The following is a 26623-nucleotide window of genomic DNA, read 5'->3' on the forward strand; positions in this document are numbered from 1 at the left end:
ATTATGGAAAATTTCAAACATATGCAAAAAGAGAGACTAATATAATGGACCCACATCTTCCATGATTATTAACTCATGAACACTTTTTTTTTTTTGACAGGGTCTTGCTCTGTCACCTAAGCTAGAATGCAGTGGCACGATCATGGCTCACTGCAGCCAGGACTTCCTGGGCTCAAGCAATACTCCCACCGTAGTCTCCTGAGTAGCTGGGACTACAGGTGTGTGCCACAACACCTAGCTAATTTTTTATTTTATTTGGAGGTGAGGTCTCACTATGTTGCTAAGGCTGGTCTCAAACTCCTGGGCTCAAGCATTCCTCCCGCCTCAGCCTCCCAGAATGCTGGGATTATAAATATGAGCCATCACACCCAGAAGCTCATCCTGTAAATTATAAATTCATCATTTTTTTTTTTGAGAGAGTCTCACTGTGTTGCCCAGGCTGGAGTGCAGTTGCGCAATCTCGGCTCGCTGCAACCTCTGCCTCCTGGATTCAAGTGATTCTCCTGCCTCAGCCCCCCAAGTAGTTGGGACTACAGGCATGTGCCACCATGCCCAGCTAATTTTTTCTGTATTTTTCATAGAGATGGAGTTTCACTATGTTGGCCAGGCTGGTCTTGAACTGACCTTATGATCTGCCTGCCTCGGCCTCTCAAAATTCTAGAATTAAAGGCATTAGCCACCACACCTGGCTGCTTTTTTTTTTTTTTTTTTAAGAGATGAGGGCATGGTCTTTTGCCAGGCTGGGGTGCGATGGCGTGATTATAGCTCACTGCAGCATTGAACTCCTGGGCTTGAGCAGTCCTCCCACCTCAGCTTCCCAAGTAGCTAGGACTTACAGGTGCATGCCACCCTGCCCTGCTAATTTTTAAATTAAAAAAAAAATTTATATGGGGTAGAGGTGGGGTCGGGCTTGGTGGCTCATGCCTCTAATCCTAGTACTTTGGGAAACTGAGGCAGGTGGATTACCTGAGCTCAGGAGTTTGAGACCAGCCTGGGCAACATGGCAAAACCCTGTCTCTAATAAAAATGCAAAAAATTAGCAGGGCATGGTGGTACACACCTGTAGTCCCAGCTACTTATGAGGCTGAGGCAGGAGAATTGCTTGAATCCAGCAAGCCGAGGTTACAGTGAGCTGAGATCATGCCACTGCATTCCAGCAGCCTGGCGACAGGAAATAAATCTGTAGAGATGGGATCTCACTATGTTGTCCAGGCTGGTCTCAAATTCCTGGGCTCAAGTGATCCTCTTGCCTTGGCTTCCCAAAGTTCTGGGATTACAGGCATGAGCCACCATGCTTGGCCTAAATTCTCTTTTAAACAGCTTTCTTTGTTTCTCTCATTGTAAAAAATACTTCTTTGTAGAGTTATATTTTTCATATAATGTAAGAAATACTTTAGAAGTGCAGTTCTTAACCTTTTGGTCTCAGGACCCTTTTATGTATTTAAAAATTATTGAAGATTCCAGAGAGCTTTTGTTTTTTATTTTGTTTTGTTTTTGGGATGGAGTCTTGCTCTGTCACTCTGGCTGGAGTGTAGTGGTGCGATCTCTGCTCACTGCAACCTCCGCCTCCTGGGTTCAGTGATTCTCCTGCCTCAACCTCCCCTGAGTAGCTGTGATTGCAGGCATATGCTACCATACCCAGCTAACTTTTGTATTTTTTAGTAGAGATGGTGTTTAACTACGTTGGCCAGGCTGGTCTTGAACTCCTGACCTCAAGTGATCCACCCACCTCGGCCTCCCAAAGTGTTGGGATTACAGATGTTAACCACCATGCCCGGCCAAATATGTATTAATTAATTGAAAATAATATAAAAACTATTATATAACATAAATAACATTTTTATAGAAAATAATTCTATTGTCCAGAACAAAACCAATATTAGTAAGAAGAGTACATTGTCTTACATTTTTGCAGATCTTTTTAATGATATGGCTTAATAGAAGACAGATAGTTTTAATAAATGGCAAAAAAAAAACAAAAAACGCTTATATTTAGAATTAGCCAGTTGGACCCAGTTTAGGTTATCCCAATTTTGTTGGCAACATTCAAAACGTCATGGTTAGGAGCCGGTGAAACATAGGCTGCCTTCTCTCCATCAGTCCTGATTAGGGTGTTGATCGAGGCCATGTCAGTGTCACAAAACTTTATAGCCTGTTTGATCTGGTGCTTGTTGGCCTTGATATCCACAATGAACACTCATGTAGTATTGTCTCCTTCATGGTCAGCTCAGTGGTCAAGGGGAACTTGATAGCATAATAGTCAAGCTTGTTTCTTCTGCGGGTTCTCTAGTGAGGATGTTTGGGCTACCTTCAAAGCCAAAGTGTGTTGGGTTACTGGGACATGGGTAACCTGCAGATCTTTTTGTGTGTGTGACTGGATGCCTTTCAACACTGCCTTGTTGGCCTTCAAAGCCTTCACTTTGGATTTGGCTTTGGGAGAGCAGGGATTTCCTTCTTTGCTTTCAGCATCATCATTTTGGTGAAAAGGGTTGACAGCTAGATTTTTACATCAGTTTCTGTACTCAGTCTGTTGTGGTATGGTGTTTTGGTTGAAGCATGTGAAGAAAATGGAAGTTTGTGGAGATACGTAGTTAGAAAAGCAAAGAGGATTTTTTTGGCTCTTGGAGATAATCATAATTGTTTTTTGATACCGTGTCCAAACTCTACTGTATACTTGTGAGTAAATGAGAGTGAAAAAGGTATATAACATCTTAGCGTTATGAAAATAGTTTTAACTTTACAGATCTCCTGAGAGGATCTTGGGGATAGATACCCAGGGGTCATTAAACCACAGTTTTAGAAAATACTCTGCTTTAGATGTGATTTCCTTTTTCTTTCTTTCGTTAAAATTTACAGTTTATTTCCCTCTATTTTATTACACAAGCATATTAACCAAGGAAGTTAAATCAAAGACAACAGTCTTACTACGCAGTATATTTTCTGTTAGTTTCTTATGTTCTTTTTTAGTTCTTTTTTTTGTTTAAGAGACCCTTGTTACCCAAGTGCAATGGCGTGATCACAGCTCATTGCAGCCTTAACCTCCCAGGCTCAAGTGATCCTCTTGCTTCAGCCTCCCGAGTAGCTGAGACTACAGGCACACACCACCACAACCAGCTAATTTTTAGATTTTTTGTAGAGATGAGGTCTCACTTTGTTGCCTGGGCTTGTAGTGAACTTCTGGGCTCAAGTAATCCTCCCACCTTGGCCTCCCAAAGAGCTGGGGTTACAGGCGTGAGCCACTGCACCTGACCCTTTTTTAGTTCTTATTGAGATGTCTTACTTAGTCATTTTCTTGTACTTTTCAAAATGGAAGTGGGTTTTATTCTGATCATAATATTTATTAATTATAAAAAATTTCATCAACACCTGTGAAAAGGGGAAAAAATTTTTCAATCAGAATAGCTATAAAGATAAAACAGCCTACCATGATCCATTCATTTTGAACTTTTAATGAAACTGTAATTACAATCACAGTCCCCATAATTCTGTGATTTAGAAGTTTTAAAATAAAGTTTTAATGATTTAGGATTCTCTTTTCTGAAAAAGAAAAGGAGGTAAGCAAATTGCCTGTGGTACATTTAATTGAGTTTTTAGGGTTAAGTTTAAAGCAAACCATTTGTCCTGCTTGATAATATCTCTTCAGTTAATTGAGAAAGGGGGGACCTTCTGGTGTTTCTCTAAATACAAATTTTAAGACAGGACACATAACTGAAATGAAATGTCAGTATAATAACTTATCTAATTTAGGTCTTTAGGGATTTTTTTTTTCTTTATTTGAAGGGCAGATATCCCAAGAGTGGTTTGAGAGTAGTGGTTACAAAATGAAAGATGTGAACTGAGCTCTTTATCACAGTCTCCAGACCCTTCTCTTCTCTCTTTTCTGGGTTTGAAGATCTTGTCATCTCTGAAATGAACTGTGGATTTTTTCCCCCCAGAATTAAATAAATGTTGTATGGTAAACGGAAAACTCTGGGGGCTTAGTGATTTTTTTGAAATCTGAGAAAGAAATTTATTTGTAAAATATAGTTTTAAACCATGTATTTTAAAGTATAGGCATACCTTGAAGACATTACGAGTTTGGTTCTAAACTTTATTGTAAATATTGCAATAAAGCGGGTCACACAAATTTTTTGGTTAGCCAGGTCATATAAAAGTTATCTTTCTGTGGCTAGTGGCTCACACCTGTAATCCCAGTGTTTTCAGGCCCAGGCAGAAACACTGTTTGAGGCCAGGAGTTTGACACCCGCCTAGGCAACATAGTGAGACCCCATGTCTACAAAAAAAATTTTTTTTAATTAACTGGGCTTGGTGGTGTGTACCTGTAGTCCTAGCTACTTTGGAAGGCTGAGTTTGTAGGATCACTTGAGCCTGGGAGTTAAAGGTTGCAATGAGTTATGATTGTGCCACTGAACTCCAGCCTGGGTGACAGAGTGAGACTTTGTCTCTAAACAACAGCAAAACTTATCTTTCCACTCTGCTGTAGACATATTAAGTATGCAATAGCGTTATGTTTTTAAAAAAAAAGTATATACGTACCTTAATTTAAAAATACTTTATTGCTAAAAAACAATGCTGGTGGTCATCTGAGCCTTCAGCAAGTTGTCAACTTTTTGCTAATAGGGAGTCTTGCCTTGATGTTGATGGCTGCTGACTGATCAAAGTGGTGGTGTTTGCTGAAGGCTGGGATAGCTATGACAATTTCTTTATTTTTTTGAGACAGGATCTCACTCTGTCACCCAGGCTGGAGTGCAATTGGCAAGATCATGGCTTACTAAAGCCTCCACTTCCCAGACTCACATGATCTTCCCACCTCAGGCTCCCAAGTAGTTGCAACTACAGGCTCACATTACCATGTTTAGCTAATTTTTTCTAATTTTTTCTCGAGATGGGATTTTGCCACATTGCCCAGGCTGATCTCGAACTCCTGGGCTCAAACGATCTGCCTGCCTCAGCCTCCCAAAATGCTGAGATTACAGGCATGAGCCATTGTGTGGCAATTTCTTAAAATAAGACAATAATGAAATTTGCCACATAAATTGACTCTTCTCATCACAAAAGGTTTTTTACAGCATGCAGTGCCTTTTGATAGCATTTTACCACATTAGAACTTCTTTCAAAATTGGGGTCAGTCTTCTCCAAACCTGCTGCTGCTTTGTCTACTAAGTTGACGTAATATTCTAAATTCTTTGTTGTCATTACAATATTCACAATGTGTCCACTAGGAATAAGTTCTATCTCAAGAAACCACTTTCTTTGCTCATCCATAAGAAGCAATTCCTAATCCAAGTTTTATTATGTGATTGAAGCAATTCAGTCACATCTTCAGGCTCCACTTCTAATTCTAGTTCTCTTGCTTTTTCCACCATATCTGCAGTTCCTTCTTCCACTGAAATTTTGAACCCCTTCAAGTCATCCATGAGGGTTGGTGTCAACTTCTTCCAAACCTCTGTTACTGTTGATCTTTTGACTTCTTTACGTGAATCACAAATGTTCTTTGTGGCTTGTAGAGTGGTGAATCCTTTCCAGAAAGTTTTCAACTGGCTTGGCCCAGATCCTTCAGAGCAATCACTATCTCTGACAGCTATAGCCTTATGAAACATATTTTTTCAAATAGTAAGTTGTGAAAGTCGAATTTACTCTTTGATCCATGGGCTTTAGAATGGATGTTATGTTGGTAGACGTGAAAACAACTCCTTGTACATCTCCATAAGAGCTCTTGGGTGACTAGGTACGTTGTCACTGAGCAATAATATTTTGAAGAGTCTTTTTTTTTGGCGCAGTAGGTCTCTACAATGGGCTTGAAATATTCAGTAAACCATGCTGTAAACAGATGTGCTGTTAGCCAGGCTTTGTTCCATTGATAGAGCATAGGCGGAAGAGGTTTAGTATAATTCTTAAGGACCCTAAGATTTTTGGAGTGGTAAGCTGGCATTAGCTTCAATTTAAAGTCACCAACTGTATTAGCCCATAATAAGAGAGTCAGCCTGTCCTGTCAAGTTTTGAAGTCAGGCATTGACTTCTTTCTAGCTATGAAAGTACTAGGTGGCATCTTCTTCCAATAGAAGTCTGTTTTGTCTCCATGGAAAATCTGTTTAGTGTAGTCATATTCATCCGTGATCTTAGATCTTCCAGATAACTTGCTGCAGTGTCTACATCAGTACTTGCTGCTTTACTGTGCACTTTTTTTGTTTCTTATTTTGGTTCCACCTGTCTGTGCCCATAACCTCCCATTTGTACTTTTTTTTTTTTTTTTTTTTTTTTGATACAGTGTTTCATTCTGTCATCCAGGCTGGAATGTGGTGGTACGATCATAGTCCACTGGGGCCTTGAACTCCTGTGCTCAAGCAATCCTTCCATCTAAGCCTCCCAAGTAGCTGGGACTACAGGCATACCACCATACCTGGATCATTTTTAAATTTTTTGTAGAGATAGGGTCTTGCTATGTTTCCCAGGCTGGTCTCAAACTCCTGACCTCAAGTGATGATCTTGCTTCAGCCTCTCAAAGTACTGTAATTACAAGTATGAGCCACCATGCCTGGTACTTTGCGTTTTTATATTTTGGAGATTGCTTATTTTCTTAAACCTTTTGAGCCAAATTCTGCTTACCTCCAACTTTTCTTCTGCAACTTCCTCATCTCTCTCAGCTTTGTGGAATTGAAGCATTCAGACCTTACTCTGGATTAGGGTTTGGTTTAAGAGAAGGCTATGGCTTATTTGATCTTGTATCCAGACCACTAAAACTTTCTTCGTATCAGCAATAAGGCTGTTTTGCTTTCTTATCATTCATTTGTTCACTGACGTAGCACTTTTAATTTCTTTTGAGGACTTGGCATTTGCAAAGTTTGGTACCTAGCTTTTGGCCTATCTTAGGGTTTTTTTGGTGGCAGGGCCAGTGAGGGAGACAGAGTCTTGCACTGTCATCCAGGCTGGAGTTCAGCAGCATGATCTTGGTTCACTGCAACCTTCGCCTCCCAGGTTCAATTGAGCAATCCTCATGCCTCAGCCTCCTGAGTAGCTGGGGATTACAGGCATGTGTCACCACGCCTGGCTAAGTTTTAGTAGAGATGGGGTGTTGCCATGTTGCCCAGTCTGGTCTAGAACTCCTGGCCTCAAGTGATCCACCTACCTCAGCCTCCCAAAATGCTGGGATTACAGGCTTGAGCCACCATGCCCAGCGCTATCTTAGCTTTTGACATGCCATCTTCACTAAGCTTAATGATTTCTAGCTTTTGATTTAAACTGTAAGACCTGAGACTCTTCACTTGAACACCTAGAGGCCATTGTAGAATTATTAATTGGTTTAACTTCAATATTGTTATGTCTCAGGTAATCGGAAGGCCTGAACAGTGGGAGAAAGATGGGGAAATGGCTGTCGATGGAGCAATCAGAATACACACAACATTTGTTAATTAAGTTTACTGTCTTACAGCAGCAGAGTTTCTGGTGCCCTTAAACAATTACCATTTGTGTGTGTTGGTGCAAGAATTCTGGCCAAAAACATGAAGCTAGAAAAACCAGTGAATTCAGAATTATAGGAAGGTTAAACACTTAAAAGGAAAAGCAGGTCACTCCTAGCAGTGGCCTTCCCAATGTCAAATGTTTTTCTTATTTCTGCATTCTTCTTACTTTTTTTTTTCTTTTGAGACAGAGTTTCGCTCTTGTTGCCCAGGCTGGAGTGCAATGGTGTGATCTCTGCTCAACGCTACTTCCACCTCCTGGGATCAAGCAATTCTCCTGCCTCAGCCTCCCGAAAAGCTGCAATTACAGGCATGCTCCAGCATGCCTGGCTAATTTTGTATTTTCAGTAGAGACGGGGTTTCTCCATGTTGGTCAGGCTGGTCTTGAACTCCTAACCTCAGGTGATCCACTCATCTCGGCCTCCAAAAGTGCTGGGATTACAGGCGTGAGCCACTGCGCCTGGCCTTCTTTTCCTTTTATGTAACACTGACTGAAACAGCTGGGATCCAGTTTTTTAAAAATGAGATTTAGCTTGAAGCAGTGCACTTTCCTCCTAAAGCCTTGTTGACTTTGGCTTTACAAGGAAATGAGAATTATGTGTGGGTATGGGTGTTTGGTTGCTGCTGTTTTGGATTTGGGTTGGTGATTTTTAAACATAGAGAACGTTTTGAGAGGCTGATCCAAGGAGGGTGCTCACGTGGAAAGTTTTGTGTGGAGTAGTGTGCTACAGACAGAGGGATAAAGTCACGTTTAGGAGGTTTAAACAAGGTGGGAGTGTGCAAAGGAGATAGTTGACTTATTTTTTTCTTGTGCCAAGGGCAGGAGAGTCTTGTCTTTCTTACAGCCTGTGATCTTTTCTCTCTCAGATTCAGGTTGGCACTATTACTGTTATACTATAACCCATTGCGTCATTTGGCTTGGAAACCAAGCCATTTTTAAATTAATTTGTATTTATGGAAAAAGTTTTATGAGTTCTGTATAATCATCTTATAAGTGAATTTTTAGAAACAGTATTTGGAAGTAAGGTACTTCCCAGAGTGATACACTTTTACTTTTATTTTTCTTAAAAAATTCTGCCTCAGATTTCTGATTTAGTTTTTCTATAGCTGTTGCCTAAATATATTGATTTTTATTGCTTTTTCATTTGGTCTTCTTAGAGAATAGAATAAAGTAAATAAGATACTAGATTAGAAACAGCAATATTGGTGCTGAAGCCTGACAGCTTACTTCTGAAGGAAAAGAAAACTACCAGTATGAAAGAGCAGTGGCTAGGCTGGGTGTGGTGGCTCACGCCTATAATCCCAGCACTTTGGGAGGCCAAGGTGGGTAGATCACGAGGTCAAGAGATTGAGACCATCCTGGTCAGCATGGTGAAACCCGTCTCTACTACAAATAGAAAAATTAGCTGGGCATGGTGGCGCACGCCTGTAGTCCCAGCTACTCGGGAGGCTGAGGCAGGAGAATTGCTTGAACCTAGGAGGGAGTCTAAGTCTCTTTGTAAGTCATTAAGAACTTGCTTTATATATCTGGGTGCTCCTGTATTGGGTGCGTATAGATTTAGGATCGTTAGCTCTTCTTGTTGCATTGATCCTTTTACCATTATGTAATCATTGAGTTGATCTTTGACCTCTGATATCCTTTCTTCAGCTTGGTCAATTCTGCTGTTGAAACTTGCGCATGCTTCGCGAAGTTCTCGTGTTGTGTTTTTCAGCTCCATCAATTCATTTATATTCCTCTCTAAGTTGTCCATTCTTGTTAGCATTTCGTCAAATCTTTTTTCAAGGTTCTTAGTTTCTTTGCATTGGGTTAGAACATGTTCTTTTAGCTCACGGAAGTTTCTTATTACCGACTTTCTGAAGGCTGATTCTGTCATTTCATCACACTCATTCTCCATCCAGTCTTGTTCCCTTGCTGGTGAGGAGTTGTGATCTCTTGTAGGAGGAGAGGTGTTCTGGTTTCAGGTCTTGTCATCCTTTTTGCAGTGGTTTCTTCCCATCTTTGTGGATTTATCCACCTGTTGACTTTGTAGTTGTTGACTTTCTGATTGGGTCTCTGAGTGGCCGTCCTGTTTGTTGATGATGAAGTTATTTCTGTCTCTTAGTTTTCCTTTTAACTGTCTGGCCTCTCTGCTGTAGGACTGCTGAGGTCCACTCCAGGCCCTGCTTGCCTGGGGATCACTTGCAGCAGCTGCCAAACAGTAAAGGTTGCTACCAGTTTCTTCTGCTTTGTCCCTGAAGGATACTTGCCAAATGTCAGTCTGAGCTCTCCTTTATGAGGTGACTCTTTGGATATATGGGGGTCAGGGAGCTGCTTGAGGAAACAGTCTGTTCTTTATAGTAGCTCAAGGGCTGAGCTGTGAACCCCGTTGTTCATTCAGAGCTGCTCGGCAGGTAAGTTTAAGTCTGCAGCAGCAGAACTCATAAACCCCGTTTTTTTCCCAGGTGTTCTGTCCTGGGGAGTTAGGGCTTTATGAGTTTCCGCTGTGCTGCTGCCTGTTTTGTTTTTTTTTCTTCAGGGCTGCCCTGCCCACAAGGAGGCAGCCTAGTCACTCTCAGCCTGCTCAGGCTTTGCTGAGCTGCTGTGGGCTCCGCCCAGCTGCCGTGTGAACTTCCCTGCAGTCCTGTTTATATGGGTGTAGTTAGAACTGCCTCAGGAACGGTGGCCAGCCTCTGTAATGACAGACTCTCTCTGTAATGGCAGGTTGCCTCGGCAACAGCGGGTTGCCTTGGCAACTGCAGGCTGCCCCAGGAATGGCAGACTGTCTCTGTAGTGGTAGAGTGCCTCCGTAATGGTGGATGCCCCTCCCCCACAGAGCTAGACCATCCTGGGTTCAGCTGTGCTTGCTGTAAAAGTTTCAACCCAGAGCGTTTCCAATTGCTGTTTTTTTGTTTTTGTTTTTGTTTTTGTGGGGGTGGGACCAGCCGGGCCTGATCTCCTGGCTCCCTGCCTCAGAGCCTTTTATTTTTTAGTTGAACAGTCGGCTCTCTACCAGGTATCCTGGTCGCCTGTTGAACAGGCGCCGGGATCTGTGTGATTTCCTGTGTGGCGACCCACTGCGCCAGCTGAAACCGCGGCTCTGAGATTCGTGGCGCATTTTTGCCCAGGAATCTCCTGGCCTGGCTCCCTGTTTCAGCTCCCCTTACTGGCTAAGAGGGGACACAGTCTCGTTTACTCTGCACTGGGAACCGCTGCGCCGGGGCGCAGGCAAAACAGCCACACTGGCCAAAGCAGCCGCTCTGGCCACCCGTGGGGCTCCTCTGCCTGGGAATCTCCTGGTCTGTGGGCAGTAAAAATCTGTCTGGAAATGCGGCGTCCACTCACCCTCTGCGCTTTCACTCGGACCTGGAATCCTGAGCTCCTCCTAACCGGCCATCTTGGATCTCTCTCTCTCTCTTTTTTTTTTTTTGAGATGGAGTCTCACTCTGTTGTCTAGGCTGGAGTGCAGTGGCGTGATCTTGGTTCACTGCAGTCCCAGGTTCAAGCGATTCTCCTGCCTCAGTCTCCCTAGCAGCTGGGACTACAGGCATGTGCTATCATGCCTGACTAATTTTTGTAGTTTTAGTAGAAATGGGGTTTCACCATATTGGTCAGGCTGGTGTTGAACTCCTGACCTTGTGATCCACCTGCCTCGGCCTCCCAAAGTGCTGGGATTACAGGCATGAGCCATCATGCCTGAGTAACTTGTTTTTTAAAAAGCAAATATTTATATAAGGCTTATTATAAGCTAGTCACTGTTATGAGTACTTTATAAATATTAACTAACTTAACATATATATTTATAATAACCTTGGGAAGGTTACTTCAGCACTTTTGTTCTTTTTCCTGGTCTTTAAACAGAGACAATTGGACCAGATGATCTCCAAAGCCCACTCCAGCTCTACAATGTTAAGGCTTTCTAATTGTTGCCACACAGACTAGTTAGTTATGTGTTAAGAAAAGTCAGATAAGGTCAGCTTTTCCTAGTGGGAGCAGAGATGAGAGTGGAGACCAAAAGACAGTGCAGAGTAGAACAGGAAGTTTAATTTAGGTGAATAAAAGGCAGTCTGTATGTAGCACAGCGTCAGTTTGGGAGGGAAGGAAGACAGCATTAAATAATTGTTGAAGTTTCGGTGATGTGAAGCTCTTTAATCTACTCTATCCTTTACTTAATATCTAAAGGGAGAAATTCTGAATTGTTAAATCTTGAGCAGAGCACATAATGCCTCCTTATTAACCAGCACTACTTTTTTGCTATAGGTGAAATATGGCTCATGGTTCTTTTTCAAGAATTTAAGAAATAGGAAATAGGAGAGTTAAGAATTTGATACATGAAAATATCAAACCTGAATCTGATCAAGCATCTAGAGCTCACTACTAATTTACTGGAAATATAGGGGGCAGAGGAATATGTTAAATTACACCTCAAGGATAAAATTACCAATACCATCTATGGGAAACTACAAGACACACAACCCAGTTTCTTCCAATAAATCAGTTGCAAGAAAAAAAAAAAAAGAGAGATGGAGCAATGACCTATAGATAAAACCAATTTGAGATAAAGCAACCATTTGCAGTATATGGATTATATTGGACCCTTAGTTCCTGAGTTGAACAATCAGAGGAATCTGAACACCAGTTATTAGAGTTACTAAGAAATTATTGTTGATTTTTATTTAGGCTTAATAATGTTAGTGAGTTAAAGCTGTTTTTTTTTTTTTTTTTTTTTTTTTTTTTGAGGCAGGGTCTCAATCTGTCACCCAGGCTGGAGTGCACAATCACAGGTCACCACAGCCTCAATCTTTTGGGCTCAGGTGATCCTCCCACCTCAGCCTCCTGAGTAGCTAGGACTACAGGTGCCTGCCACCATACCCAGCTAAGTTTTGCATTTTTTGTACAGAGGGGCTTTCACCATGTTGCACACGCTGGTCTCTAACTCCTGGGCTCAAGTGATCCGCCCGGTTTGGCCTCCCAAAGTGCTGGGATTACAGGCGTGAGCCACTGTGCTCGGCCCAAACTCTTTAGATTCAGAGCTAAACACTGAAATATTTATGGATGAAATGATGTGATGTCTGAGATATTTTTCAAAAATAACTGAGAAATAGGGAATGGAATAGATGGAGTTATATATGAAACAAGATTGGCCATGAGTTGATAAAGCTAGTTTATGGGTTCATGGGGATTTATTATATTATTCTGCATACTTTTGTATATGTTTAAGATTTTCATTTTTAAAATCTTTTTTTTTAAAGCTGACAAAGGGACTGGCTGTGGTGGCTCACGCCTGTAATCCCAGCACTTTGGGAGGCTGAAGTGGGAGGATCACTTGAGCCCAGGAGTTTGAGACAAGCCTGGGCGACATAGTGAGGCCTGGTGTCTTAAAAAAAAAAATTGCTGACAAATACATATATGCTTTCAGGATAGAGTTATGAAAAGGGAGATTATAAAACAATGCTTTCTTAGTGATTTTTATGCAAATACAACATCTTTCTATAGTAAAGATTTCCTCAAGTAAACATAGTATATATTCATTATAATATATATAGCATATATTCATTATAAAGGATAAAAACAATTCAGAAATATCACAATGGAGGGTGAAAGTCCCTTTCTTTTTTTTTTTTTTTTGAGACGGAGTTTCACTCTTGTTACCCAGGCTGGAGTGCAATGGCATGATCTCAGCTCACCGCAACCTCCGCCTCCTGGGTTCAGGCAATTCTCCTGCCTCAGCCTCCTGAGTAGCTGGGATTACAGGCACGCGCCACCATGCCCAGCTAATTTTTTGTATTTTTAGTAGAGATGGGGTTTCACCATGTTGACCAGGATGGTCTCAATCTCTTGACCTCGTGATCCACCCGCCTTGGCCTCCCAAAGTGCTGGGATTACAGGCTTGAGCCACCGCGCCCGGCCGAAAGTCCCTTTCTTAAAGCAAATGATACTTTTTAAATGCTGAAAATTGTCATGTTATTTGCATGTGTTCTTCCATTTTTGAAATGTGCAAGATAGATAAAATTTCTTAATAGAGTAGAACAACTAATTTAGATCCAGAGTCAATTATATAAAGAAACTTTTCCTACTGCACTGCATTGTTTTTGCTTTGCAAAGGGGTTATTAACATTTTTTTCTGGGTTAGGGGAGGAGTTAAAAAAAAAATCCTGTACAGGTTAATCCATTGTGTGGTGAAAGCTATAGCTAAAGAGGCAATGTGGAATGCTCCAGCGTGCACAACCCCTGCTTTTAGCCTGGGTGGCAACTGCAGATTAATCCTGATGTGGTTAGGCTTTCCACAAAGGGAAATTTGAACCTGAGAGTTTATGTCCTTAACAGTGCTAATTGGGAGATACGGAGTGAGGGGATTTCCACTCTTTGTTAATAAGATCTCCAGGCGCATTTCCTCTTTGTTTTTGCATTTTCCTTGGCTGTGAAGCAGCTGCAGGGAAGTAAAATGTGATTTCCTGCATTTAGGAGTGCTGGCTTTTCTTTCAGAGACTTATAATTGGAAGGGTGGAAGGCATATGGATTGAGCTACCTACACAGCTAATTTAAACCTAGGTGGTTTACTTTTGTTTTCGTTTTTGTAAGGAGTTCACTGCATTTGTGCCAAGAGTAGATTTGTTCAGATGATTTGAATTAGCAGATAACTCAGGCTGTATCAAAAGCAGGCTTTTCTCTAGACTGATCACTGCTTTAACAGTGTGATTCTTTGCATGCTGACTGAAAAATCCCTAGTGGCAAAATTAGATTCTGTCATATTAATAAAAATACTGTAGTTCCTTTTCAGATTCATACAGCATAAATGCTTATCTTTTTGGTTGACCTGATTATTTAACCTGTAAAATTCTCCAAAATGAGAAAAATGGGCAGAGGATGTTTTTCAAGAAAATACGATAAAGCCATATCAAGGTATGATGTTCCCAGATAAAATGTCAGTGGGAAGTGAAAAGAACTTATTAGTAGAGTAGATGCTCAGGAGTCGTTAGACTTCGGTGAAAGTTCTTATCATAAATTAATACTTTTTTTGTAGTCATTGTCAATATTTCTTGCCCTAATAACGGTGGTTCATTTTTTTCAAAATATACTTATGAGCCTATCCTAAACATGGGCCAGACCTTTGAATATTTTTGATGTGGTTTCTTCCCAAGTTGTTCACCATTGTATTGATAGTACAAGGCTTTTCCACTTGCAATCAGAGAAACAAATGACTATTAGAAAACAAGAACTGATTATTAAGTACCAAATTAGCAGAGCTGAATGATCAGATCCAAAGCGTAGCATTCATTGTCCCTGTAAACTATGTGATTAGTGAAGCTTAACTAGTATTTAAACGCAGGCACCCGCCATCACACTGCGGCTAATTTTTGTATTTTTAGTAGAGACGGAGTTTTACCATACTGGCCAGGCTGGTCTCAAACTTCTGACCTCAGGTGATCCACCTGCCTCAGCCTCCCAAAGTGCTGGGATTACAGGCATGAGCCATGGCACCTGGCCTGGTGTAAAACTTGTAAAGTAGAATCCTGCTATTAGTAAAGGAATGATAATGGATTTTGAGGGGAAAGGAAAGAGCCATAACTCTTCCTTGTTTTGTGATTCAACCCCGGTGTTTTTTAGGTTTTATTTTATAGGATTCTGAATCCCCAGAAATTTTGTAAAAGTTTGTGTAAATATGTGTGCAGTATTTCAAATGGGTTATGGATTAATAGGTAGATGTCACACATACATCCAGGGTAAAATAGATTTAAGTTCTCAGTTTGTTTAGCTAAGCACACTGAAATTTACCAGAAAATAGCCAGATAGAAAAGAAGCAGTTGTAATGTATTTTGGTAGTTTCTCTAGGCCTCTGGAGTCCCAGATGGGGCTGAATAGCTGCCAGTAACACTATCCACCCAAGGCAGGATCTTTCTTGCTTAATTCATGCTGTATCACAGACTGTTTATAAACAGACTCACCCTATTGTTTGCAAAGACTGACACCACAATCTGCATGCTTTCTTTAAGAGGATTTTTATGAATAGCAGGCTCTCCTCTTTAAGACAAACTCGATGTCCTGTCCTCACCAGGAGGAGAAAAAACTCACTCAGTCCTCATCGTACAGGATGCCCATTTTCCTGCAATGATGGCATGTATTTTTCTCCTGGGAGGACCCAGAGCCTTTATCAGTGACCCTGATGGGATTTCTTCCTCAGCCTTAGCTCTGCTTTCTTGTCCAAGTGACTCTCACATTCTTTTCTTTCATCCTGACTACTCTTTGAAATGCCAGATCAATGTAGCCAACTGATTATGAGACATTTCTATGTGAATATGCCATTGTGAACTCAAATTCAATGTGTCAAAATGAAATGACTCATAAATGCTTCTTCTAGCCCCGATACCACCATTGAGTTTCCGCTTGTGACTTTTCTCTTTCTCTGCCATGCAGACTGAAAAGATTAAAGCTGACTTTGTCTCCTCTCTAATACCAGTCCTATTGTGCAGCATTTTACATCTCTGACTTTGCTTTTCCATTTCCACTAATTCCATCTTGTCTAGGCATTTAGTGCATCTCAACCTCGACTTCTCGATTACCACTGGTTTTCTTGTGTCTACACTCTCCTTCCATCCTTTTTTTTTTGACACTATTGCCAGGTCATTTTTTTTTTTTAACATCACAACATTGTTTCTTATGTGAACTTTTTTTTTTGAGACAGAGTTTCGCTCTTGTTGCCCAGGCTGGAGTGCAATGGCATGATCTCAGCTTGTTACACCCTCCACCTCCCGGGTTCAAGAGATTCTCGTGTCTCACTCCTCCTCTGGGATTACAGGTGTATGCCACCACGCCCGGCTAATTTTTATATTTTTAGTAGAGACAGGGTTTCATCATATTGGTCAGGCTGGTCTCCAACTCTTGACCTCAGGTGATCTGCCAGCCTTGGCCTCCCAAAGTGCTGGGATTACAGGCATGAGCCACTGCACCCAGCCTATTATGTGAACTTTTTACAATACAAACAAAAAATACAGAAATGAAATATATTAATACAGCTAAATGAAGAATGATGACTTTTTTCTCTTAAAGAGGCCATGATTCCCATTTCTAATAAACAGACTGCATATAGGTAGAAACAGGTTGGTCATTAGCTTTACAGTTTTGCCTAGAAATGAACTTTAAATGCATTTGTTCCCCTGCTACTTACCATAAAGTGCAAAAAGGGAGTTAAAGGAAAATTTTCTTGTTGGTTTCTACCATATGAAAGAAGCTATATTCTATTTTAGCAGGCTAATCTATGGAAAATATCTAAATTAAATGCTTTTATTAAAATCAAGCAGTAATGAGATTCTAGCTAAAGAGGGCACTAAATGAGAATAGTATTATTTAAAGACTCCAAAACAAACAAATAAAAGGTTGTTATAAAAAAGCTCTAGGTCCACTGTAAACCCATCAATTTTTTTTCCCATGCATATTTTTAAACAAAGTGTCAAAAAATAGGGTCAGCTGTGTTAGGCTGAATTACATTATTGTCTGTGCTGCATTGAAGGAAACCTTTGTATTATAATTGTCATAAAGAAGCATAATTTGCATCATATTGTGACAATTTATCCTCAGTGAAAACCTTCTAGAGTCCTTTTATTTTGGAATAACCTGTGAGCAGTCAAATCACCAGAACATGATTATCTTGCTTTAAACTGAAGATAGCTGTTTTTAATTAAAAAAAAAAAAAAGGGAAAAGAAAATATAGGAAAGGCACTTAGAGCTATTACTTTCTTTTTTTTTTTTTTTTTCCTTTTTGAACCAGAGTTTCACTCTTGTTGCCCAGGCTGGAATGGAATGGTGCAGTCTTGGCTCACTGCAACCTCTGTCTCCCAGGTTCAAGCAATTCTCCTGCCTCAGCCTCCTAAGTAGCTGAGATTACAGGTGCCTGCCACCATGCCTGGCTAATTTTTGTATTTTTAGTAGAGGTAGGTTTTCAGTATGTTGGCCAGGTCGAACTCCTGATCGCAGGTGCTCTGCCCACCTTGGCCTCCCAAAGTTCTGGGATTATAGGCGTGAGCCACTGTGCCCAACTTTGTTATGTTTCTTTTTCATTTGCTCATGGCACAGCCATTGGAACTTAGCTTCAGAGTCCTTCAGTTTTTGAACTTTTTTTTTTTGACTTCCATCTCAAACACCTGCTCCATCTGCAGCTCCATCTTCTTCATTTTAGCTACATGCTCCCTTCTTTCTTCTTCCATTTGTGCCAGAAGGCTCTTAGCCCTTATTTGTTATCAACTCCATTATAAGTCACAACTGCCAGTTTTCTGCTGTCATAGCGGGCATTATTAATAACGTCTTTCAAATATGCATGTGTTATCAACATATTTCTTAGAATTGTAAAATTACAGTGTTCACCATTTTCAACTTCAGCAACACCCCAAGGATACTGCCTTCCCCTAACCCTTTTGCCAGTAAGTTCAGTGATACAGTATTACTACCTACCTAAGCAAGAGGTAAATGGTCCTCCATCTTTTTAACAAGCATTTGTCTTCTTTGTCTGTTTCTGGAAATTTATATATTTTACGTTCTTAGATTTCTTTCATTATCTGTTTTAAAGTTATTACTGGTTTAAGTCCATGTCCTGAAGGGGCAACGAAGTATAAACATCCCTGCACCCTGTTATCAGGCATCTGACATCTGTTTACTCATGATTCTGCATTTAGGTAGTCCACAAATTTTCTATCAATGTAGTCGATAGCAAGCTGCCAGCGATTACTATTATCTGTTGCATCTCCAAATCCTGGGGTATCAACTGTTGTCAGCAGCAACTGAACACTACCTTCTTTGATTAGTAATAATTCTATGAGAACGACCCGGATACTCTGGAGAATGCATATATATGAGGAATCATAAGTTGATTAATGTTGATTTTCTCAGATTTCCCACTAGCATAAGTGTGATTTCAAACCTTCTCTTCACTGATTCTGTGGATACTTGATTTGGGAGATAGGCAAATCCCACACATTTCCATCATTCCAGTGGTCCAGATTCCAACAGAAGAAATCCACAGAGCAACCGTGGTGCTGCTGTTGACGTCCCTCTCCTCAGCAGCAGTGGATCTCACACTCCAGGTCATTCTTTTCAAAACACCAATGTAATCATATTTCTCCCCTGCCTCAAAACCTTCAGCAGTTTCCCATTCCTGCCCTGAAAGTAATTCCTCCAGTTTGGCCGCAGTCTACTTTTCAGTCTCATCGCTTACCATGCTCCTCTACAGACACCTGCTTTGGCCAGTGACTGCTAATTAGAGTCTCTAGACTACTTTGTGTTTTCCTCATCTTCTTTTTCCCTCATCTAAAATACACTCCTACCTCCAAATCCTGTTTTTCCTTCATGGCTATCTCAGCCTCTTTCCCTTTTTCACCTCTGTAGTCTGCATTTTTCTCCCTTTGAACTTGCAGCATTTATTAACCCTGGCTCACATCTGGCTATTGATCCTATACTATGTGTTCTTGTTTTAGTATTTAGTTTTTCACATCAGTATCTTTTGTTATTTCAACCAGATTAGAAACTCTGAGGGACTGGATACCCTTTTTCATAGTTTCCACAATGCTTAGTTAGCATCCAGTAGGTGGGTAGTAAATATTGTTATTTATACATTAAATAATTCAGTGCTTACATTTATTGTCACAGCTACCATTTAGTTATATCAGTTAATCTTTACAGCAACTTTGAGGGAATACGTATTTTCTTTACTTGACAAATGAGGAAACTGAGGCTCAGAAAAGTTTGGTAACTTACCAGAACCTCACAGGTTAAGTGATGAACTCAGGATTCAAACCCAAATCTTTGGACTTAGTAACACATGCTGTTTAACCATACCGGTAATTCTACTTCCTTATGAGACTGATGTATATTTTTTGAGGATGGGAAATTACCTAACACTTAGCTTACTCTTATTTGCTTAATTATGGCAGAAGAAAAGGTGTGCAAACCTGGATTTGTAGTGATTGCTAGCAGGAATAATGAAACAGATTCAAACCGTGCCAAAGTTCACGGGAAAATAGAATTTCCCTTAATCTCATTGATTACTGGTGGAATGACTCATCTTCCAGTTGTACATTACTCTTGAGTTACTCAGACATTTGTATAAGTTAGCAGAGAAAAAAACCACTGATGAGATGTACAAGACACGTCATTTGAGCTAATGAATGTTCCCGGGATATCCCCAAGATTTCTACCTGAGTTTTCTTGCCTGTCCTATTTACTGTTTGACTGTTTCACCTTTTGGTTTTCTTTCAGAGTAAAATCACATCCCATTTCCTTTCTGCTTTCCACTTGGATGATTTTCACAGGCTACTCTCTTACTACTGCAGTGCACAAAAATTTACTGTCTACATATTTAACATTAGTCAGATTTACTGTTGTTGAATTTATGCGCTAGAAATTTCAGGATTTTAAATTTTTCCTTTCTTCATTCTCTTCTCTACTTCTCATTTTTTTTTCACCAAAAGAGGACAAAAATAACCCAAACTATTTTTTTTTTTTTTTTGAGATGGAGTCTTGCTCTGCCACCCTGGCTGGAGTACAATGGCACGATATCAGCTCACTGCAATGTCCATCTCCTGGGTTCAAGCAATTCTCCTGCCTCAGCCTCCCAGGTAGCTGGGATTACAGGTGTCTGCCACTATGCCCAGCTAATTATTATATTTTTAGTAGAGATGGGGTTTCACCATGTTGGCCAGGCTGGTCTCGAACTCCTGACCTTGTGATCCGCCCCCCCCATCCCCACCCCTCGGCCTCCCAAAGTGTTGGGATTACAGGCATGAGCCACCGCGCCCAGCCACTATTTTCTTTTTTTAAAAAATTAGCAATAGAATTGAGTATAGATGGTAGTAAATTCTGCTTCATTTCTGTGAGAACATTGAAAACTTGATGGCTTTTGCAAACAACTGATAAATTGTTTCTGCTTTATAAAGAAAGGAAATAGCCCATTCAACTCAATGAAGTCATTAGTAAACTGGGAATTAGAAATCAAAGATTCTGTATTTTTTTGTTGTCATTAATTTAGTCTTTCTGTGTACAACTTAATTTTCTCACAAGATTGTTTTAAAGATAATCAGAAGACCTATGCACATTGTAAAGCATAAAGCAATCCTTAAGGATGCACTACAGGCAAGCCTCAGCCAAGAAACTTGATTTATGAACCATGCATACATGCATACTACAAAGGGATGGATCTTACCTCAGTCTAGTGCCCTTTGAAAGAGACAAGCTAAATGGTCTTTTTGGCCCTTGAATCAGAATATCTGGGAACAACTGAAATGTAGATATATTTTTCTCAATGTGGAAGCAGTTAGGTTATGGGTCCTTACAGAGATTCATCTACTCTACGGCCATGTGAAGACAGGAGCCCATTTCTCAGTCAGGAACAGGAAGCAGGAAAAGTTATTTTTCTGGTATTTAATGTTAAAACCCAAAGAATTATAAATGTTGACAAACTATTGGTAAAACTTGTGGTATTATTATTTACCTAAAGCACATGTAGGGGCTTTTATAGTGTAGACTTTTTATAATATCATTTAATTTTATTGAGTCCTTAGAATAATAGCCCTTCGAAGTATGTGTTAATAGCCCCACTTTATTCCTGAGGAACATAAATCTCAGAAAAGTGAAGTGACTTGACAAGTGAGGGGGCTTACATTTTCTACACATTTCCTTCCAAGGAAGAAGGGAAGTTAGGCACTGTGTTGGCGCTTTAGAGCAGGTTTTGGGTTACTTGTGAAGCAGAGGGGATTTCCAGGGTGTGTAAGCATGGACAAACTCCTTGAATGAAAGCAGAATTTTTTTTTTTTTAAGTAGTTAATAGCATTTTGGGGTTTGTAGGATTCAGGCTGTGTTATTGCCTTTTTTTAGTATTTTATTTTTTGGCCTGATTTGTTTCTTTCTAATTTGGGAGTAAGATTTCATAATTAAAAATATATTGCCCTTTGCCCTTTCTTTTAGCTATTCTCTATAAATCTGTCAGAATATGGTATGAAAATGAAGGAGAGTGGGAATAAAAATAATATACCTGATTCTGTCTAGAAATTTAATTTCTAAACCATCTTTACCTGAGTTAGATCTGTTTCTCCAAAGTTCAGACAAGATTAAAGAAATAACTTTATACTTGTAAGTAACTTCTCTTCTATCTGGAATTTACAGGATAATATATTAATACTTGGAAATAATACCTAACTGCTAGGGAGCGTGCATCTTTAGCTCATGATTCTAGATGATTGAGAATTTTTTAGGGAAACGTTTTCTGTCCTTCATGTAGTTGATAGTGGGCTATCATTTTATATTTCAAGATTAAAAAGTAGATTATTTTCTTTCTCCTTTTTCTTTCTCCTCTTCCTCTTCTCTTTTTTCTTTTTTCTAACTGTATGGAGTGACCATACTTTAATTATCCATTGAGTTGTTTCAAATTCATTATTCATTTAAGTTGTTTCAAATCTTTTACTGTTACAAAACTACCACAGTGAATCACCTTACACATTTGTAATTTCTCACATATTCTAATATAGATGTAAGATAGATTCCCACAAATTGAATTGCTAGCACAGTGGAGGCATACTAATTTCAATTGGCCTTCATGAAAATTTTATCAGTATATACTCTGATCAGCAAAATATGAGAATTCTTTCTCCACACCTTTAAGATTCAGTGTGTTATCAAACATTTTGATCTTTGCCTATATGAAGTAAAAAATAAAATTGCAGTATAGGATTAATTTACAATTTTCTTGGAGTGTGATGGAGCGTCTTTTCATAAGTTTAAGAGTCACTTATGTTTATTATCTGTAAACTGTTTGCTTCTGTCTTGCCCATTTTTTGAGTTGTTGATTGTTTTCTTATTTATTTTAGGAGCTCTTTATTTGAAAAATTATCTGTGATTTGAATTACAATTTTTGAGGCATTACTCAAGTTTTTTTGTCTCCATGTATATTTTAAAATATTTGAATTTATCAGACTTTCCTTTTATGGCTTCTAGATTTCATATCTAGAAAGACCTTTTCCCTTGCAAGGTTATTTTTTTATTTTCATATCTAGAAAGCCCTTTTCCCTTGCAAGGTTATGTTTTTATTTATATTTATTTATTTAATTTTATTTACTTATTTTATTTCTTTTGAGAGAGTCTCGCTCTGTCACCTAGGCTGGCGTGCAGTGGTGCGATCTCAGCTCACTGCAACCTCCGCTTGCCAGGTTCAGGCAGTTCTCTGCCTCAGCCTCCTGAATAGCTGGGATTACAGGTGCCAGCTACCATGCCTGACTAATTTTTGTATTTTTAGTAGAGACTAAAAGCCTCACCATCTTGGCCAGGCTTACAGGCATAAGCCACCACGCCTGGCCTGCAAAGTTATTGAAAAACCAACAAACACAGCATGGTCACCAGCATGACCAACATGGTGAAACCCCGTCCCTACTAAAAAATACAAAAATTAGCCGGGCGTTGTGGTGTGAGCCTGTAATCCCAGCTACTTAGAAGGCTAAGACAGGAGAATCACTTGAAGCTGGGAGGTGGAGGTTGCAGTGAGCCGAGATCATGCCATTGCACTCCAGCCTGGGCAACAGAGCCAGACTCTGTCTCAAAAAAAAAAAAAAAAGAAAAGTCAACAAACAGAAACAAAAAACTTCCTTTTGCTCCCTATACTTTTGTTGTTTTTCTCTAAATTTTTGATCCATTTAGAATTTTTTCTCATATGAGGTAAGTTCCAACTTAATTTCCTCCCCAACTAATTAACCAATTGTGTCAACATCATTTGTTTAACAACCCATATTTTACCCCACTAGGGATAAAGCAGGATGCTACTTTTAGCATATACCAAATTCTTCATATAAATATTTAGGTCTCTTTTTGGACTTACTGTTGTGATTCAGTAATCTGGATGCCTAACAGTATGACACTATTTTGATTATTATAGTTTTATGATATATCTAATATCTATTAGAGCTAATCTTTATAGCTTAGGTTCTAGCACTTTCTTTAATAGACTTACCAGAGGTAAATATTATAGGCCTATGATAAAATGTATTAGTAATGTTCCCTGGGGCAAAATCATGTTTTATATATGTGACAGAGTCCTATTACCAGTGGTTTTTAAATGATTTTGAACACAACACAGGCACAATATACGTTTTATGTAATAACACATTTATAAATGAAAAAAGTTTTTACACATACAAAATTATGTACTCTTGCTATATTTGTTGAGCTCTATTTTAGTTCTTTTTATTTCCCCCCAAAATGCTGGTTGCAACCATATTAAATTGATCTCATGACTTAGTAAGGGATTGTGACCTGCAGTTAAAAAACACCTTATTACTTGATGTTTTAATCATAGCCATTTTGATTAGTGTGAGATGGCATCTCATTGTGGTTTTAATTTGCATTTCTCTGATAATTCGTGATATTGAGCGTTTTTTCATATGTTTATTAGCCACTTGTATGGCTTCTTTTGAGAAGTGTCTGTTCATGTCTTTTGTCTGTTTTTTTTTTGAGACGGAGTTTCGCTCTCGTTACCCAGGCTGGAGTGCAATGACGCGATCTCGGCTCACCGCAACCTCCGCCTCCTGGGTTCAGGCAATTCTCCTGCCTCAGCCTCCTGAGTAGCTGGGATTTCAGGCACGCGCCTCCATGCCCAGCTAATTTTTTTGTATTAGTAGAGATGGGGTTTCACAATGTTGACCAGGATGGTCTTGATCTCTCGACCTCATGATCCACCCACCTCGGCCTCCCAAAGTGCTGGGATTACAGGCTTGAGCCACCGCGCCCGGCCTTGTCTGTTTTTTTTTAATGAGGTTGTTTTTGCTTGTTGAATTAAGTTTCTTATACATTCTGGATATTAGACCTTTGTTGGATGCAGTTTGTAATATTTTCTCCTGTTCTGTAAGTTGTCCGTTTACTTTGTTAACAGTTTATTTTGCTATACAGAAGATCTTTAATTAATTAATTAGGTCTCTCTTGTCAATTTTTGTTTTTGTTGCAATTGCTTTTGAGGACTTAACCAAAAATTCTTTGCCAAGGCTGATGTCGAGAAGGGTAGTTCCTAGGTTTTCTTCTAGGATTTTTATAGTTTGAGGACTTACATTTAAATCTTTAATCCATCTTGAGTTAATTTTGACATGTGGTGAAAGGTAAGTGTCCAGTTTCATTCTGCTACATATAACTAGCCAGTTATCCCAGCACCATTTATTAAATTAGAAGTCCTTTACCCATTGGTTGTTTTTGTTGGCCTTGTCAAAAAGCAAGTGTGTATGAATGTGCAGCTTTATTTCTGAGTTTTCTAGTCTGTTCCATTGGTCTAATGTCTGTTTTTGTACCAGTATGAGGCTGCAGAGAAAAGGGAATGCTTATACACTGTTGATGGTAATCTAAATTAGTTCAACCACTGTGGAAAGCAGCTTGGAAATTTCTCAAATAAGTTAACAGAGCTACCATTTAATCCAGCAATCCCACTGCTGGGTATATAGATGATTATACCAAAAAGACACATCCACTTGTATGTACATTGTTTTACTACTAAAAATAGCAAAGACATGAAATCAGCTTAGTGCCAGTCAGTGGTGGATTGGATAAAGAAAATGTGGCACTATACACCATTGAATACTATGCAACCATAAAAAAAGCAAAGTCATGTCCTTTGCAGCAACATGGGTGGAGCTGGAGGCCATAATCCTAAGCAAATTAATGAAGGAAGAGAAAAGCAAATACTGCATGTTCTTACTTACAAATGGGAGCCAAACATTGAGCATGTATGGACATAAACATGGCAACAACAGATGCTGCAGACTGCTAGAGGGGCTGGGGTATGGGTTGAAAAGCCACCTATTGGGTACTAAGTTCACTACCTGGGTACAGTATACCCATGTAACAAACCTGCACATGTTCCCCCTTGTATCTAAAATAAAAGTTGAAATTCCAAAATAAATAAAAATAAGGAAAATACTTCATTAGATATATCCAGATGAAATTCCATTAGTCCTTATGAGTCTCTTTTGGAGAGGGAGTAGGAGAGTGGGAATGATGTGTCTCCTTAAATAAAATAGGGAGACCACATCAAAGAAAGTAGGATTTCTCATCCAAAAAACTCGTGGAGGACATTTGCAAAGTTTGTCTCCCATTGATTGCAGGTACCTTGCAGGGAGGGGCAGTAGTCTTGATTGGCATGCCTTGCTTAAGAATACAGGCCACACTATTAAAATGTACTGTATAGGAAAAAGGAAATATTATTACAGTGCATGCACCTAGAGGTTTAGGCCTCATGTGTAAATTACTCCATGATCCTTAAACATAGTTATTTTGTTGTCTTCTGGCTTTTGGGCTTGGCTTTCTAGCTTGAATTTCTTGTTTTTGAGATGGGGTCGTAACTATGTTGCCCAGGCTGATCTGAAACTCCTGGGCTCTGGAAATCTTCCTGCCTCGGCCTCCTGAGTGGCTGGGGTCCAGCTTGACTTTTGTTGCTCTGAGGGATAGTACAACAAGAGAACGAACTTCTGGATTTTGAACCCCAAGTCCACCATTTACTAGTTAGATGATCTGCTTAACTTCTCTGTGCTTTATTCTCCTAATCTGTTAAGTGGGAATACCTCATGTCATTGTTAGAGCAATAAGAGAATTAGTATATGTAAAGCACTTAGAATTTTTGTTTCTTAATGGCTTTGTGATCTACATGGCATATGGAAAGCACTATATAAGTTTATGGTATTATTTATTTGACTTGAAAGCATGTAGGATTTTTTTTCTTTAACGTCACAATTAAAAATTTTGTGGGGAGATGATTAGGTGATTTTTTTTGTTGTTTCCCTGAATCTCATGTCATGTGTCCTTTAAAATGTAAGTTTTTTTTTTTGAAGTAAGGTCTTGCTTTGTTGCCCAGGCTGGAGTGAAGTGGCATGATCTTGGCTCACTGCAACCTCTACCTCCCGGGTTCAAGCAGTTCTCCTGTCTCAGCCTCCTGAGTACCTGGGATTACAGGCGCACGCCACCATACCCTGTTAATTTTTGTATTTTTTGTAGAGGCAAGGTTTCACCATGGTTGGCCAGGCTGGTCTTGAACTCCTCCCAAAGCGGTGGGATTACAGGTATGAGCCACTGTACCTGGTCAAAAACGTAGCTATTTTTAATCTTGGGGAAGTTTTATTTTTTTAAAAATGATTATTCTTTTTTTGTTTTGATTTATTCCTTGGGAATACCCTTTTGAGGC

General features: G+C 39.7%; 1 protein-coding gene and 1 pseudogene across 3 annotated transcripts in view; one reads left to right on the forward strand and one right to left on the reverse strand.

Annotated features, from left to right (window-relative positions):
- The window catches only part of PRORP (protein only RNase P catalytic subunit), a 163516-nt gene that overhangs the window by 19503 nt on the left and 117390 nt on the right, over nucleotides 1-26623 (forward strand). The window lies entirely within an intron of this gene.
- LOC110569143 (septin-7-like) lies at nucleotides 17443-18514 on the reverse strand (annotated as a pseudogene).

The sequence above is a fragment of the Aotus nancymaae genome, unplaced genomic scaffold (assembly GCF_030222135.1).
Source record: "Aotus nancymaae isolate 86718 unplaced genomic scaffold, 86718_ANA_hifiasm-v0.15.2.pri h1tg000062l, whole genome shotgun sequence".
NCBI classification, from domain to species: domain Eukaryota; kingdom Metazoa; phylum Chordata; class Mammalia; order Primates; family Aotidae; genus Aotus; species Aotus nancymaae.